General features: G+C 45.3%; 1 protein-coding gene across 3 annotated transcripts in view; it reads left to right on the top strand.

The window, feature by feature from the left end:
• LOC107381071 (interleukin-1 receptor accessory protein-like 1) overlaps nucleotides 1-16,005 on the top strand; it is a 507,698-nt gene that overhangs the window by 132,789 nt on the left and 358,904 nt on the right. The gene's annotated exons all lie outside the window — the stretch shown is intronic.

The raw sequence follows: 16,005 nt of genomic DNA, 5'->3' as shown, positions 1-16,005 counted from the left end.
TGATGTGCTGGAGTAATATATAAATTAGGGATGTCCCGATACAACTTTTTCACTTACGATACAGATATTGCAGCCTTCAGGACTGACCGATACCGATATCAGTGCAAATCAAACATATTTTTACCTATTTCGTAGAGTGGAATGTATGAAAGATTTGATCAGGTGATATTACTCAACCGGAGAACACAAGCCAATAACAGTAAGTATGAAAAAAATTACAATCTTTTCTTAACCATTGGTTGCAAAAACGTGAACCTTAAAGGACCGCTTTTATTGGAGATTTTCGATGCCGTCCGATATAATCCTATACATTGTTTTTGGGACGATATCAAATTACTTCCGATATCGATATTGAAATGGGACATCCCTAATATAAATTCCTTTAGTCAAAGCAGCAGCAACCTTTAATAGCTTAGTGTTTAATTGACCAGAAATTTGCAAAGTAGACAATAAATTTATCTAGGAGATGTAAAATTTACATTTTTTAAACAGTGTAGCTACATACAGCGTAGGTTTTAGTTGTACTTTATACATCTGTTTACCGGAGCTCTCCTTTCTTTATGTTGTTCTAAAACGTTTTAATACTAGGAACAGAAAAAGAAAAATTTATGATTAAAACAAAATTTGTGTTAAAAGACATTGATTGTGTTAAAGAAATAACCTCCTGTTCCTCTTCGCATATGTCGAGAACATGGAGGCTTGTGGTTGTCGAGTTATTAGATAATCTGAAATGGAAAAATTCAGCGAGGAGAGCACAGACTTGTGTGGGTGGCTGTGTGAGTCAGCCAAGGGTATGAGGGCTTAAGAAGTGTTTCTCACAAATAGAAATGTTAACTCACCAAGCAGAGTACATATCAATTTTTCTGCCTGGAGGTAGGTGGAACAGGGCAGAAAGGTGAAGTGGGGGAGAGAGTGAGAGATGTAATGACAGAGATGGAGAGGGAGTACGTTCATACCGAAATGTGCTCAGTGTCACAATTGTAACTTGTTTATGCAAGTTTCAGCTACTAATCCACTTGTGTTTGAGTTTAACCACTTTTCATACCAGAGGCCATCCTCAGAAAAACGGTCCCGGCCTAATTAAGACATCTCACCAGGTTGCCAGCTGCATGATACAATCAAAGGGTGAAGAAATCTTAAATGCTCTATTTGTTGTTAGAAGCATAACAACAACAATCATGTTTGGAAATTAGGCAAAAATACGAAACATATTTTCTGATAGGGCACAACACATTTTTTATGTAATAAACACTAAAGACATCTCTATAATTAGATAGCTGCATGTTGCTTATTATTGCACCATATTGGTTTCTGTTTCAACTCCACTGGTTACTTTAGAACTGCATCAGTTTTTGTTTGTACTATATTTGTTATTGGCTGTATCTTATCATTTATTATTTTGTACCACATTTTGTACCACACCTCCTCCGCTTGGCGTTTCCAGAACATGCTTGATTATGGCCCTCTATTATGTTGAATCCATTCCACAGTTTTCATTGGTACTCTCAATCCATCCACTCAATCCAATTGTGTTTCACACATTTGTATTTTACCGGAATGTTTCATCTATCTTGTAATTTCCATTTTGTATTTTGTAATTTGTATTTTGTAATTTGAATTTCTTTTATTGTTGATTTATTCAGTATAATTACTTACAACTGTACCATGTTCAGCGCTTTGGGCTTCCTGACAGGGTTGCGGAAGGTGCTTTATAAATAAAGCTTTGATTGATTGATTGATTGATTGACATTAATTATTAATGGAACAAATATCAGTTGTCATTTGCAACATATTTGTAATCAGTTTCACCATATTGATTAGGTGCATTGATAGGCAGATTGGTGCTGCGTCTGCAGTGATGCGGGCGTTGCACCGGTCTGTCGTGGTGAAGAGAGAGCTGAATCAGAAGGCGAAGCTCTCAATTTACCGGTCGATCAACGTTCCTACCCTCACCTGTGGTCATGAGCTTTGGGTAGTGACTGAAAGAACGAGGTCGTGGATACAAGTGGCCAAAATAAGTTTTCTCCGCAGAGTGGCTGGGCTCTTCCTTAGAGTTAGGGTGAGAAGCTTGGTCATCCGGGAGGGGCTCAGAGTAGATTTGCTGCTCCTCCATGTCGAGAGGAGCCAGTTGAGGTAGCTCGGGCATCTGGTCCAGATGCCTCCTGGATGCCTTTCTGGTGAGGTTTTCCGGGCACGTCCAACCGGGAGGAGGCCTAAAGGAAGACCCAGGACACATTAGAGGGACTATGTCTCTCACCTGGCCAGGGAACGCCTTAGGATTCCCCCGGAGGAGCTGGCCCAAGTGGCTGGGGTGAGGGAAGTCTGGGCCTCTCGACTTAGGCTACTGACCCCGCGATCCAACTCCGGATAAGCAAATGAAAATGGATGGATGGATGGATGGTTACACGGTGTTGATTACTGGTTGCACCTTTTTGGATGTTAGTTGAATCATATTGGTGATTGGTCACACCATATTTGGTGCTCCTGATTGCTTACTGGTTGCATCATATTGGTCATTGGTTGAACCTTATTGTTTATTAGTTACAGTTGTTGGCACCATATCGGTGACTGGTTGCATCATATATTTGCTACTTATCGGTTTCTGGTTGCACCACGTTAAGGATAATCAACGTATCGGTGATTAGTTGCATAACCGGTTGGTTTCTGGTTGCACTATATTGAAGATTGATTGTACTATACTGGGAATGCCGCTAAATATCTGTTTACGTTTTAACGGCGCTACAGCAGTGCTGGTGACGAATTTACAGGAAGCTGCGTCCTGACCATCACAAGCTTGCGGTCTCCGTCACTTTCGACGAATGTTAAAAATTGTGGGATGTCTCCGTCACCCACAATTAGCATTGCATTATCTCAATGGAATTAACTGAAGGACCATCAAAGTCTGAGAACTCATGCCGAGGTCGCATGCTTTCTGCTCCACAGGTGACAATTACCATAATGTTTATTTCAACTAGCAACAGTCATAGCGATACAGTGTAAAACTACCATGAATTGCGTGTTTGTACTGCCCCCTGGCGGCAAGAAACTACACACTGCCACTTCAAATTAGAACTTGTTCATTTTGAGAAAAAGGAAAGACTTTTCGTTTCTGCTGTTCTTGAGCTGTACCTTTAAAACCTTATGGAGAAACTGGTTACAGCCACACACTTAATTGACCAAGGTTCAAGCAGAAATGGCAGTGATTGGACCATGGTGGGCTTTGCAGAATGAGTAAAGGATTACCTTTTTTTGTGCAGGGAGCCAATCATTGATTTCACTTTGGAAATTTGTGAATTAATGTGAATATCAAAGGAAAGTGATGCATCTAACCAAATACATACTTACATAATACATAAATACAGACTTGTAGCAGCTCAAAAGTCTCTATGATAAATGATAAATGACCCACACTTGTATAGCGCCTCTCAGAGTAAGGACTCCAAAGCGCTTTACCCACGTTGCCTGCTGGTGATGGTTGGAGGGACCGGTAGCGCCAGTGCTCTGCAGCCTCGCCTCTGTCAGTGAGCCCCAGGGCAGCTGGGGCTACATCGCAGCTCATCCCCACCAGTGTGTAAATGGGTGAATGACTGGTTGTGTTGTAAAGCGCCTTGGGGGGTTCCAGGACTCTTGAAGACACTATATCAAATACAGGCCATTTACCATTTACTCTACAGTGTATCATTCATCCATTCACCAAAACTTCTTTTAAGTTTGAGACACCGATCTGAAACGGGCTCCGAAATAGTTGGATTGGATTTTACAAAAGTCATGTTTATGTGTACACAAATCAAGAAAGTAGCAAGAGCAAGATGGATTTGAAATATCTGCAGAGACTAGTCATCTCAATATCTATTTGGCAAGCTGTTTTAAAATGAGAAAAATTGTTCCAGAGAGGGAAGGCAGGATGCATTTCTCGGGCTAACTGCAAACCACGAGGGTGTAGAGACTCCCCTATTTCTCCTGCTTAGTCCTCCCTGAAAGTAATTGAATTGTGTGAATCTGATGTGGAATCGAGTAGGGGAGAAGGTGAATGTTGAGGGTAAAAAACAAAGATCGAAAGGCAGGTAACAACACCTTTTGGATGCTGCCTCATAACGGATGAGTTGCTTGACAGAAAACGCCATCACGGTGGAACTTTTAAAATGGCACAAGATATTTTTTTTGAAGATTTTCTATTCTTCTTTGACATCTCGTATCTGTTCCTCTCTTGAAAGGGGATAACTTGCTTTTCTTTCTGCTCTATTGTGCTACAGATCATGTCTTTGACAGTTAGACAGCTGTGCTGAATCTTTCACTTCTCACTAGTTAATAACTATGTGCCAAGAATTTAGTCAATAGCAACAATAATACATTGACACCCATTTTGCGATTACTGATAAGCGTCAGTAATTGATAAGCTTTTGAGCGGCTGTCCTTAAACAGTCAGTTGTTTTAAATAATCCTCAATTGAAACTATAAATTGTTATATTATACTGATTAGAATGTTGGATTGGATGCTGTAGAATTATATTAGAAATAGAACATATTGAAATATTGACAAGGTACTACACTAATCCTTTGTGGAAGTCACTACCTTAATTAAGCCTTTAGAATGGTATATTTCATGCTTTATATATAAATTGTTCTGAAAATCCATCTATGAATCTAAATCCACAGTATTAGTAAAAAAATCATCTATTATTGTTTGGACCCTATAGGACATCGTTGGTATCTTTGAGTCATGTTGCTGCAGGTCAGCCTATGGATTATTGCCAATCCGTGTATATTTAGACACATATACCACAATTAAATCTTTACTAGTATATATCCGTAGTTGGATTTTTAAACACAAACTCATTAGTTTTCTTTCTTCTGATTGAAAGGTCGTCACATAGAATATTTGATTAATTGACAGAGGATTTGATACTAAAATAATCAATAGCTGTAACCCTGAAGCAGGAGACTGTTTTCATGTTCTGCCTGCTTGAAAAACTCTGAGTTAATCAGAAATATTCATTAGAATGGTTTTTCAGTGACCCACACCTTCAAAATGAAAAGGGATCTTTAACCTGCAAGTGCGACTTTAACCACATCTGATGATACGAAAGTGCATTAGTGGATCGTACGATGGATACATGAACAGGGTGAGAGTTCCGGTGTATTTTCTATGATATGTATTGTCTTTAATTTCTGTGTGGTAAAACCAAAACTTTTTTTTTTACAAAAACACGTGGGTCGCCGGTGGGCTTTTAGCAAGTTTTCTGGGGGAAACCCTGTATCGCTGTCTTATTTTCTGTCGCAATCTCCAAATTAACCAGTTGTCGCCACATTGGTTTGGCTTGTACCCTACTAATCCGGCTCTGTGTCCAGTCTGAGTTCTGCACTGTGCCCCCTAGCGGGGTCCTCCAGTACTACTACAAGACCCTGTGTCAAAGCGAGATTAAAAAACAAGTAGTGGTTACTTTAGCTTGTTGCACCACCATTGCAACAGACTGTTTTATTACCAAGACAACCACTTGGTCCAAAGTATTTTTATTGGGTTTGCTTTTGGTGTAACAATATCCTCCTCCACTCTGCCGTTAAACTTTTCATAATAAGAGCACATTTGTCTGGAAGCTGTTTTGACAAGCTAAGCAGAACTTTCTGTAATTAGATGGACATCCTCACTGCAGACTGAAATTCAGCACATACATGTTCCAGGTTGTTTAAACAACCTAAGCACAATCATCGCTTTCCAGATGAGCCACACAAGTTGACAACCTGGCAGACGTAGCACCACAGCGCAATGAGAGTCATCTCCTGGTCCAACCTGACTTTACTGACCACGCTGCTTGTTTTGTAAGAAGTTTGCAAGAATCTGCTGACTACAGGCAGCTTCTGGCCTCAGGCGGTAAAACTTCTCAGTACTGAAACTACTATAATAATTAAACTTCTTCCGGCTCTTGGATAGTACAGACGCTTTTTTCCTCCTCCTCTCCTCCCTCCTTATCCCAAGGCTCTTTGGGTGTGCGGCGCTTCTGCATTTTTTCTAGAAACTGCAAATTATTGAAAATGGATCTGTACAGTCGGTAAAGACGGCTCTCCCTTGCCCTGCCTCCAACATGCCTCCATCTAAAAAGGATAGGTTATCCAGAGTTATCTCTGTAGTAATGCTGCAATAGGCTTAGACTGCTGGAGGATACACTGACCACTTTTCACACTCGACTACTTTCTTCTACAATCTACTCTTTAACTGTATTATTTTCTGCAATTTCAGCTGTTAACTTTATTTTTTATCTTAAGTGTTTTTCTCCCCAGAAGAAGCTACAATGATGTTCTGCTGAGCTGTGGTGGCCTCATGGAGGGGGCCATCGGCTAGCACACTGCTGCTAACCACTAATACATTCTCCTTCTCCTGATAATAACTTTTTGCTTTCCTTGACATTGGATGTGTGTGTGTGTGTGTGTGTGTGTGTGTGTGTGTGTGTGTGTGTGTGTGTGTGTGTGTGTGTGTGTGCTCTGTCTTCTCGATCCCCAGTGAGTCATGGTGGATGGCTGCTTATACTGAGCCAGGATCCCCTGGAGGTTTCGTCCTGTTAAAAGGGAGTTTTCCTCTCTACTGTCGCTAAATGCTTGCTTAGTATGAGGATTGCTGTAAAGTCACTGACACTAGTCAGTGACTTGATGCAATTTGCTGGGTTCCTTAAATAGGAAACATTTTTTCTGATTGGCTTAATGAACTGACCTGAATTGGAATGTTTATTATGTGAAGTGCCTTGAGACGACTCTTGTCGTGATTTGGTGCTATATAAATAAACTTGAATTGAATTGAATTGATCTGGTCAGTTGGTCTCTCAACGCGATTGACAAAAAAAACGATGAGAACAGGAGAAGGGGCTCCCGGATGCCCCTCTGGGACAGAGCCAGCTGGGCATATCATAGACTCCTGGAAACAGTGGAACCTGATCTGCCTCTCTCAACTGTCTGTAGAGGATTCTGAAGATGTCTGGATATTCGTGGTGTTGGTGTCAGGTGTCTTGCCTTTTGGCCTGAGTGGTTACCTGGGTTACCGGAAAATTAATGAGCTGTCGAGGAATATTGGCTCAATCCCGGAGCTCAGGGATGGATTACACCGCGCTGTGAATGCACAAACTCATATAATTGTCGAGATGAGTCGTAAGCTTGGAACTTTGGCTGAGATTCAGACTCTGGCACAGAAGGTGGATTCGATCAAGGAGAAAGTTGACGGGTCAGCACAGATTGGGATCGATTAATTACGCCATTATTGGATTTAGAGGGGTTGGAGACCAACAGAACTTTAAGACAGAGAGGAAATTATCTCTGTCCGGCCCCAAAACAAGTTCTTATCTGAATCTGGTGCCCTTGAGCCTGTGAGGTTAAAGTGATTACTCCCCGTCAGAAGAAATGTGGAATGCTGCCGTCGCCATGGCAACTCTGTCTCCCTATCCCAGATTGGGCGGGACTGCGACCGTTGAAGGCCGTTGAATCGTTTCCAGGAGTCACTGTGCTTTCTAAACCCAACTACCTCCCTCCCCTGTCCAAACGGAGGTGACAAGCGCTGCTTATCGTGGCTGCATGCACTGATGTGTGGAGAGTCCCCAACCCTACCACCCCACCTAGTGGACACTTATGTTGTGTAATCACTGAAGTCTGTTACATTTCTGTCTGAGGTGTTTTTTGCATAGCAAAGCTGCCCTCCTAGTGGAGGGTAACTCTGAAGTGCCTTTTTTCCTCCACCTGACCCAATCCTTATATAAACCCTCTGATCTCTATTAAGGTAGCGCGACTCGGGTTGCGAATGACCACAGTTTCCAATTCTCGTCATGTGTCTATGCCTATGTATGTCTGATCTCAGAATTGTGTGTACTGAAACTCAAATTTCCCTCTGGGATTAATAAAGTATCTTTGAATTGAATTGAAACACCCTGGCTTGGTACCGTACTCTGCACTAGCTCTTGTTTCATTTAGCACAGGGCTGATGTTGCTGCATTTTAAAACTGCATCCCTTCAGCACATATTCACTACTTCACTGGACTAATACACATAAGAGGCTGTTTCTTATTGGTGTGTTTTGTCATCTGTGTAGTAGCTCGTCTCTCGTCTCGTCTCGTCTTCCTCCGCTTATCCGGGTCCGGGTCGCGGGGGCAGCATCCCAACTAGGGAGCTCCAGGCCGTCCTCTCCCCGGCCTTGTCCACCAGCTCCTCCGGCAGGACCCCAAGGCGTTCCCGGACCAGATTGGAGATGTAACCTCTGCAACGTGTCCTGGGTCGACCCGGGGGCCTTCTGCCGGCAGGACATGCCCGAAACACCTCCCCGGGGAGGCGTCCAGGAGGCATCCTGACCAGATGCCCAAACCACCTCAACTGGCTCCTTTCGATCCGGAGGAGCAGCGGTTCTACTCCGAGTCCCTCCCGAATGTCCGAGCTCCTCACCCTATCTCTAAGGCTAAGCCCGGCCACCCTACGGAGGAAACTCATTTCAGCCGCTTGTATCCGCGATCTCGTTCTTTCGGTCATTACCCAAAGCTCATGACCATAGGTGAGGATTGGGACGTAGATCGACCGGTAAATCGAGAGCCTGGCTTTCTGGCTCAGCTCCCTCTTCCCCACGACAGATCGGCTCAGCTTCCGCATCACTGCAGACGCCGAACCAATCCGCCTGTCGATCTCCCGATCCCTCCTACCCTCACTCGTGAACAAGACCCCGAGATACTTAAACTCCTCCACTTGAGGTAGGACCTCTCCCCCGACCCGGAGTTGGCAAGCCACCCTTTTCCGGTCGAGAACCATGGTCTCAGATTTGGAGGTGCTGATCCTCATCCCAGCCGCTTAACATTCGGCCGCGAACCTACCCAGCAAGAGCTGAAGGTCAGAGCTGGATGAAGCTAGGAGGACCACATCATCCGCAAAAAGCAGAGACGAGATTCTCCTGCCACCAAACTCGACACACTCCACACCACGGCTGCGTCTAGAAATTATGTCCATAAAAGTGATGAACAGAACCGGTGACAAAGGGCAGCCCTGGCGGAGTCCAACCCTCACTGGGAACAGGTCCGACTTACTACCGGCTATGCGGACCAAACTCACGCTCCTCTGGTAAAGGGACTGAATGGCCCTTAACAGAAAGCCACCCACCCCATACTCCTGGAGCGTCCCCCACAGGGTGCCCCTGGGGACACGGTCATAAGCCTTCTCCAAATCCACAAAGCACATGTGGATTGGTTGGGCAAACTCCCATGCCCCCTCCATCACCCTTGCAAGGGTATAGAGCTGGTCCACAGTTCCACGGCCAGGACGAAAACCACATTGCTCCTCCTCTATCTGAGATTCAACTATCGATCGGACCCTCCTCTCCAGTACCTTGGAGTAGACCTTTCCAGGGAGGCTGAGGAGTGTGATCCCCCTATAGTTGGAACATACCCTCAGGTCACCCTTCTTAAAGATGGGGACCACCACCCCGGTCTGCCACTCCCTAGGAACTGCCCCCGATGACCACGCAATGTTGTAGAGACGTGTCAACCATGACAGCCCTACAACATCCATAGCCTTGAGATACCCAGGACGAACCTCATCCGCCCCCGGGGCTCCGCCGCTGTGTAGTTGTTTGACTACCTCAGCAACTTCTGCCCCCGAGATCGGACAGTCCATCCCCAGGCCTCCCAGCTCTGGTTCCTCCTCGGAATGCGCATTGGTGGGATTGAGGAGCTCCTCAAAGTATTCCTTTCACCGTCCGACTATAGCCTCAGTTGACGTCAGCAGCTCCCCATCCCCACTGTAAACAGTGTGACCGAGTTGCTGCCTTCCTCTCCTGAGGCGCCGGACAGTTTGCCAGGACCTCTTTGGAGCCGATCGATAGTCTTTCTCCATGGCCTCACCAAACTCCTCCCACGCCCGAGATTTTGCCTCGGCAACTGCCACTGCTGCACCCCGCTTGGCTATCCGGTACCTGTCTGCTGCCTCCGGAGACCCACAGACCAGCCACGCCCTGTAGGCCTCCTTCTTCAGCCTGACGGCTCCCCGAACCTCTGGTGTCCACCAGCGGGTACGGGGGTTGCCACCACGACTGGCACCGGCCACCTTACGACCACAGCTAGCAACAGCCGCCTCGACAATCGCAGAGTGGAACAAGGCCCACTCGGACTCAATGTCCCCCACTGCTATCGGGACGTGGTCAAAGCTCTGCCGGAGGTGGGAGTTGAAGACCGTCTTGACAGGTTCTTCTGCCAGGCGTTCCCAGCAGACCCTCACTATGCGTTTGGGTCTGCCAGGTCTACGCGGCATGTTCCCTTGCCATCTGATCCAACTCACCACCAGGTGGTGATCAGTTGACAGCTCCGCCCCTCTCTTCACTCGGGTGTCCAAAACATACGGCCGCAGGTCAGATGATACGACTACAAAATCTATCATCGACCTGTGACCTAGGCTGCCCTGGTACCAAGTGTACCGGTGGGCATCCTTATGTTCGAACATGGTGTTCGTTATGGCCAAACTGCGGCTTGCACAGAAGTCCAATAACAAAACACCGCTCGAGTTCAGATTAGGTGGGCCGTTCCTCCCAATCACACCCCTCCAGGTCAAGCTGTCATTGCCCACGTGAGCATTGAAGTCCCCCAGCAGGACAATGGAGTCCCCTGATGGAGCACTATCTAGCACTCGTCCCAGGGACTCCAAAAAGGGTGGGTACTCTGAACTGATATTTGGCCCATAAGCACAAACAACAGTCAGGACCCGTTCCCCGACCCGAAGGCGCAAGGAAGCTACCCTCTTGTCCCCCGGGGTAAACCCCAACACACAGGCAGAGAGTCTCGGGGCTAACAAAAAGCCAACCCCAGCCCTCCGCCTCTCACCCGGAGCAACTCCAGCAAAGTAGAGTGTCCAACCCCTCTCCAGGTCTCGGGTTCCAGAGCCAATGCAATGTGTCGAGGTGAGTCCGACTATATCTAGCCGGTACCGCTCAACCTCTGCCACAAGCTCCGGCTCCTTCCCCGCCAGCGAGGTGACGTTCCATGTCCCAAAAACTAGTTTTCTTGTCTGGGGATTGGACCGCCAAGGCTCCCGCCTTGGTCTGCCACCCGATTCGCATTGCACCGGACCCTTCATGTTCCTCCTGCGGGTGGTTGGTCCACAGTTGGACGAGCCCATGTATCCGGTTCGGGCTGGGCCCGGCCGGGCCCCATGGGCGAAAGCCCGGCCACCAGGCGCTCGCTCACGGGCCCCAACCCCAGGCCTGGCTCCAGGGTGGGACCCCGGTAACCCTCCGGGCCGGGTACTCCGACTCTTCGTTTTAACCGCCATGAAAGATCCTTCGAACCGTTCTTTGTCTCACCCTTCACCTAAGACCAATTTGTCATGGGAGACCCTACCAGGGGCACTAAGTGCCCCAGACAACATAGCTCCTAGGATCATTAGGGCACTCAAACTCCTCTACCACGATAAGGTGACGGTTCAAGGAGGAGACAGAGTGTGTAGTAGCTATCAACAAAATTAATTGCAGCACATCGGTCTAAACCTTTTCTTTGAGGAGTTCTCCAAAACAGTTGAGGATATCTCGGAGCAGAACTATGTAATTTCCTCTGCTCAAACCAAATTAAGCAACAAAAGACAAGTAATTAAAGAGATAAGATTTTTGTGTTGGTGGCAAGTAGCTTTTCTGCAGAGGCGTTAGTTTCACTGATGACAAAAGGGCTTTGATGGGGTAGTCGCCATCGTTGGCTGATGGCCAGTTTTGGATGTCTCCAAGGGTCTCTGGGGGTTACTCTGTGGATCTTTTGGAGCGCTCTGACATGGCGTTGTAGAATGTATATGAAGCATTTTTGTGATGACTGAAGTTCCAGGAGAAGTGCCCTTGTAGCATGCATCAGCATTAGCATTGTGTCTGTTGGAACACTTTGATGGGCAATTACATCATCACCTATCACGAAACTGTAAATCTCTTTCCTAAGATAGACTTGATTCTTTTTTGCACAGAGCAAACAAAGAGGCTCAAACTAACACCTGAATTGCACCTGTTCCAGCTGCTTTAGGCTCCTCTCTAGACGATGCCTGGGTTTTAATCAGACACACCACTGCTCCTTTCAGGCCCATCCTGGACGCAGCTCTATGCTAAAAATACTTACTTTTCCATCTAGACTCAAACGCTCGCTGGATAAAATGTCCTATTTTTACACGAGGTAAACATGCACAGCCCAGTGGATTTGCATCTGCTTTTTTGTTTGTACTACAGTTGGTAATTTAAAACAAAATCAATATGCAGTTGGTTTGAAAAATGCATAGTAAAATGCAGTTGAAGGTTTTAGCTTAAAATCTGGAAAAAACGGAAAAATTATCTACATTGATTGGCAATTAAACTTTTATTTAAAGATATTGATTTTGAGAAATGTTAGATTGATCTAAGCCTACTTTTACTTTTGTTAATGAGACAAGAACCTTTGCTTCTGTAGATCAGAATATTGTGAAGTTTAAAGGAGCAACATGTAAGAATTCTACAGTGAAATAATCACAAAACAGTAATGTCTCTGTCGTGTTGGAAGGAATTTTATACAGAAACGAATTTACATCTCAGCCGGCTGATTATTTCTCCTTTAAAAAACAAAAACAAAAGAGGGACGTAGGTACTGTTTACAATCAGTGAGCCTGTGTGTCACGATGAGAGGATGGTTTGGACCCAAAATGCAGATACCCAGGATGACACGAGGCAGGAGTTGATAAAGAAAATCCTTTTATTTTAGGATGAGTCCAAAATAAAAATAAATCCAAAAAGGCAGGGAGCCAAAAACCAAAGATCCAGGGACAGGAGAAAAAAAATAAGCTCACTTAGAGCACAGACTGGGAACGAGACCGGAAACTTACACAGAACACCAAAACACCGCTGACAAACAACAATGGACCGACAAGACACAGAGACAAGACAGGGCATAAATACACTGGGGATAATGGGAGGCAGATGAGCTGCAGGTGTGTGGAGTGTGGGGGGAGGACCAGGTGAAAGCAATGACTAATTAGAGAAGAAACTAACATGACCTAAGAGTGAACCTAAAAACAGAAAAGCAACCATATAACTAAAATTCTAAAGGGAAGGAGAACTACAAAAACCGGTGGGACAAAACATATTAAAGAGACTAATAAAAATGAAAAGCTGAAACTATAAACACTGCAGAGGGGTGACTGGAGAAGACTAAAGGAACACAGGAGACACATAAATGAGATGCAGACAAAGGACACATGAGGGCGCTATGAAACACAAAAGGAGAACCTGGAGCGGGAACTGGAGGGGCTGGGGAACAAAGGGACACAGAACCCTGTGAGGTTTGGTGAGACCGACAACAGGATAGTCCAGGGGTTGCTTTTGGTCCAAAACAGGTTATTGGCAGAGGTTAATAGACTTTATTAATTATTGGAGTAGTTTTTTATCCGTATCTATTAATTATATTCATAGTTTATTTTTGTATTTCCACAATATATTTATAATAATGATAATAATAATAGTAATTATACATTTTATTTAAACTGACCTTTCAGGACATTCAAGGTCACTTGACAGGAAAATACAATCAGTAAAATACATTAAAACAATAATAAAACACAATGAAGAAAAGAGCATAGAAAAATAAACAATTCAAATAAAATCAGAGGTCATAGGCAGATTTGAACAGGTGTGTCTTGAGTCTGGATTTGAAAAGGGTGAAACTGTCAATATTTCTGATGTCTGGGGGGAGTGAGTTCCAGAGACGGGGAGCAGAGCGGCTGAAAGCTCTGCTCCTCATGGTAGTGAGACGTGCAGAAGGAACAGCAAGATGGAGGGAGGAAGATTATCTGAGGGAATGGGAGGGGGTGGTAATACTTATAAGGTCTGAATTATATGGGGGAGAGAGGTTGTGGATGGCTTTGAAGGTATGGAGGAGAATCTTGAAGATGGACCTGAATTTAACTGGAAGCCAGTGAAGCTGCTGGAGAACCGGGGTGATGTGGTGAAAGGAAGGTGTTCTGGTGATAATATGGGCTGCTGAGTTCTGGACCAGTCTAAGATTATGAAGGAGTTTTTAGGGGAGACCAAAAAGAAGTGAATTGCCATAATCGAGAGGGGAGGTGACGAGACTGTGGACAAGAATAGCGGCAGTGTGAGGTGTAAGGGAGGGGCGGAGACGGTTTAATGATCGAAGATGGAAATAGGCTGACCGAGTTATGTTTGGATGTGAGCAGGAAAAGAAAGTGAGCTATCGGGGATGACATCCAGACTCTTAACCTGAGGGGAGGGGGAGACTGTGGCGCTGTCAATATTTAAAGAAAAGCTGTCAGATTTGGAGATGGTGGATTTGGTACCAACAAGAAGAAGTTCGATTTTATTGCCGTTGAGTTTGAGGAAATTAGAGGTTAACCAAGATTTGATTTCTGAGAGGCAGAGTGTAAGAGAGGAGGGTGGGAGAGTGGAGTTAGGTTTGCTGGAAATGTAGAGCCGGGTGTCATACGCGAAGCAGTGAAACTGGATACTAAATTTTTGTGCATTTAAAGTTCAACCGCCATGATAGTTGTTAAAAGTTGTTAAACCTGTGCATATGAAACCAAAAAAACAACAAAAAAAAAAACGCTTTTTGTTGTCGATTTATTGTGAAATAACCGAAGTTGTGCTTGCTCCCTTTCCTGTTGGGCGGTTGTGATTTCTGTCCATTGACTGCGGAAGCGCTCCGGCGTCCGGCAAAAATAGAATCGATCCTATTTTTGCCGGATGGTGGAACGGCGGGTGGCGCACTGCGCCGCACGGCCGCAGTAGTGGAACAGCTCTGATTGACTACAACAGGACCGTTTTTGCTGCGGAGTTTGTGCCGGAGCGGAGCGGAGATAGTGGAAATTTGGGGTTATTCCAGAAGCCTGCCTCGCTGCCTCAGCTATGAATAGCATCGTAGCATCTCCGTGTATTTCTCCCATCCGAAAAAAAAATTCCGCTCCAGATGTTTGTCCTTAACCATATTGGGCTTTAACTCCTTCATCTTGGCCCGACACTGTGCCGACGTCTGCTCTGATCCTTTTGCTGCCATCAATGAGTAAAAAACTACAAATACGTCTAGCTCCTCCTGTGGACTTTCACGATAATGGTAAAAAATGTATGGAACTCTGAAGGTGACAAAAACTTGCTGCTGCTTGCTGGCATTTTTTCACATTCATGTACAGCAAATGAAAATACAAACAACGGAACTCTGTTGTGCTTGTTGCAAGTGGTGAAGTATTTTTGTCACCCAGTTAGTGGACTGTATTGTGGCTCCACCCTAACCGTACTGCTCCAGAAATTTCTGAACCAACAACAGAAGGGAGGCAAAAAACTCCCGTGATTCAACACATTCTCACACCCTAAGCATCGAAAGATGACGCGGTGTGACCAAGTGTTTGTGACCCTGCTCGTCGGAAACACGATTGGTCACACAGCGTCATTTTTCATATCTGACGCCTGCGGTAAAACATACATTTGACCAAATTGTGACCGTTACCCTCTTGCTATTTAACCCTGACCCCCATCCTAACCTGAACCAGCTTGCGCATGCAAAGCTTTGTTTTCTTGTTTCATCGTTCCTCTCAAACACGCTTAATGGAAAATTTAGACTGACATACTGGGTTAAGTTTAGTATGGGGTGAGGGGAAGGTTAAATCGCTGGAGGTTAGAGGTGAAATGTCGATTAAATCTCCATTTTACCGCGGGCGTCAGATACCGACGCTCTGGCACAGCACGTCGCCTCTCGACGACGTCGGAAACAAACGCTTGGTCACACCGCGTCATTTTTCGACGCTTAGGTTGTGAGAATGTGTTGCGGTATTTGCACGGTCCGGGTAGGTTGGATCGGTTTTACAATCGGAACAGAAAAATTTGTGACCTTATCCCTCCTATTCCATGCCAGTTTGGGCGATGGGAAAGGCCTTTAGGTGTACCATACCATACCATACCTTACGTGTAGTTACACATTCTCTGCTTTAGCCCGAGAATTGCTTGTGTCTACAGACTGAACTCCTTAACAATGCCTTCTATATGTAACGTGTAGA

This window comes from Nothobranchius furzeri, chromosome 14 (genome assembly GCF_043380555.1).
Source record: "Nothobranchius furzeri strain GRZ-AD chromosome 14, NfurGRZ-RIMD1, whole genome shotgun sequence".
Lineage (NCBI taxonomy): Eukaryota > Metazoa > Chordata > Actinopteri > Cyprinodontiformes > Nothobranchiidae > Nothobranchius > Nothobranchius furzeri.
The sequence above is the reverse complement of the archived record's forward strand: the minus strand, read 5'-3'. Positions and strand labels throughout refer to the sequence as shown.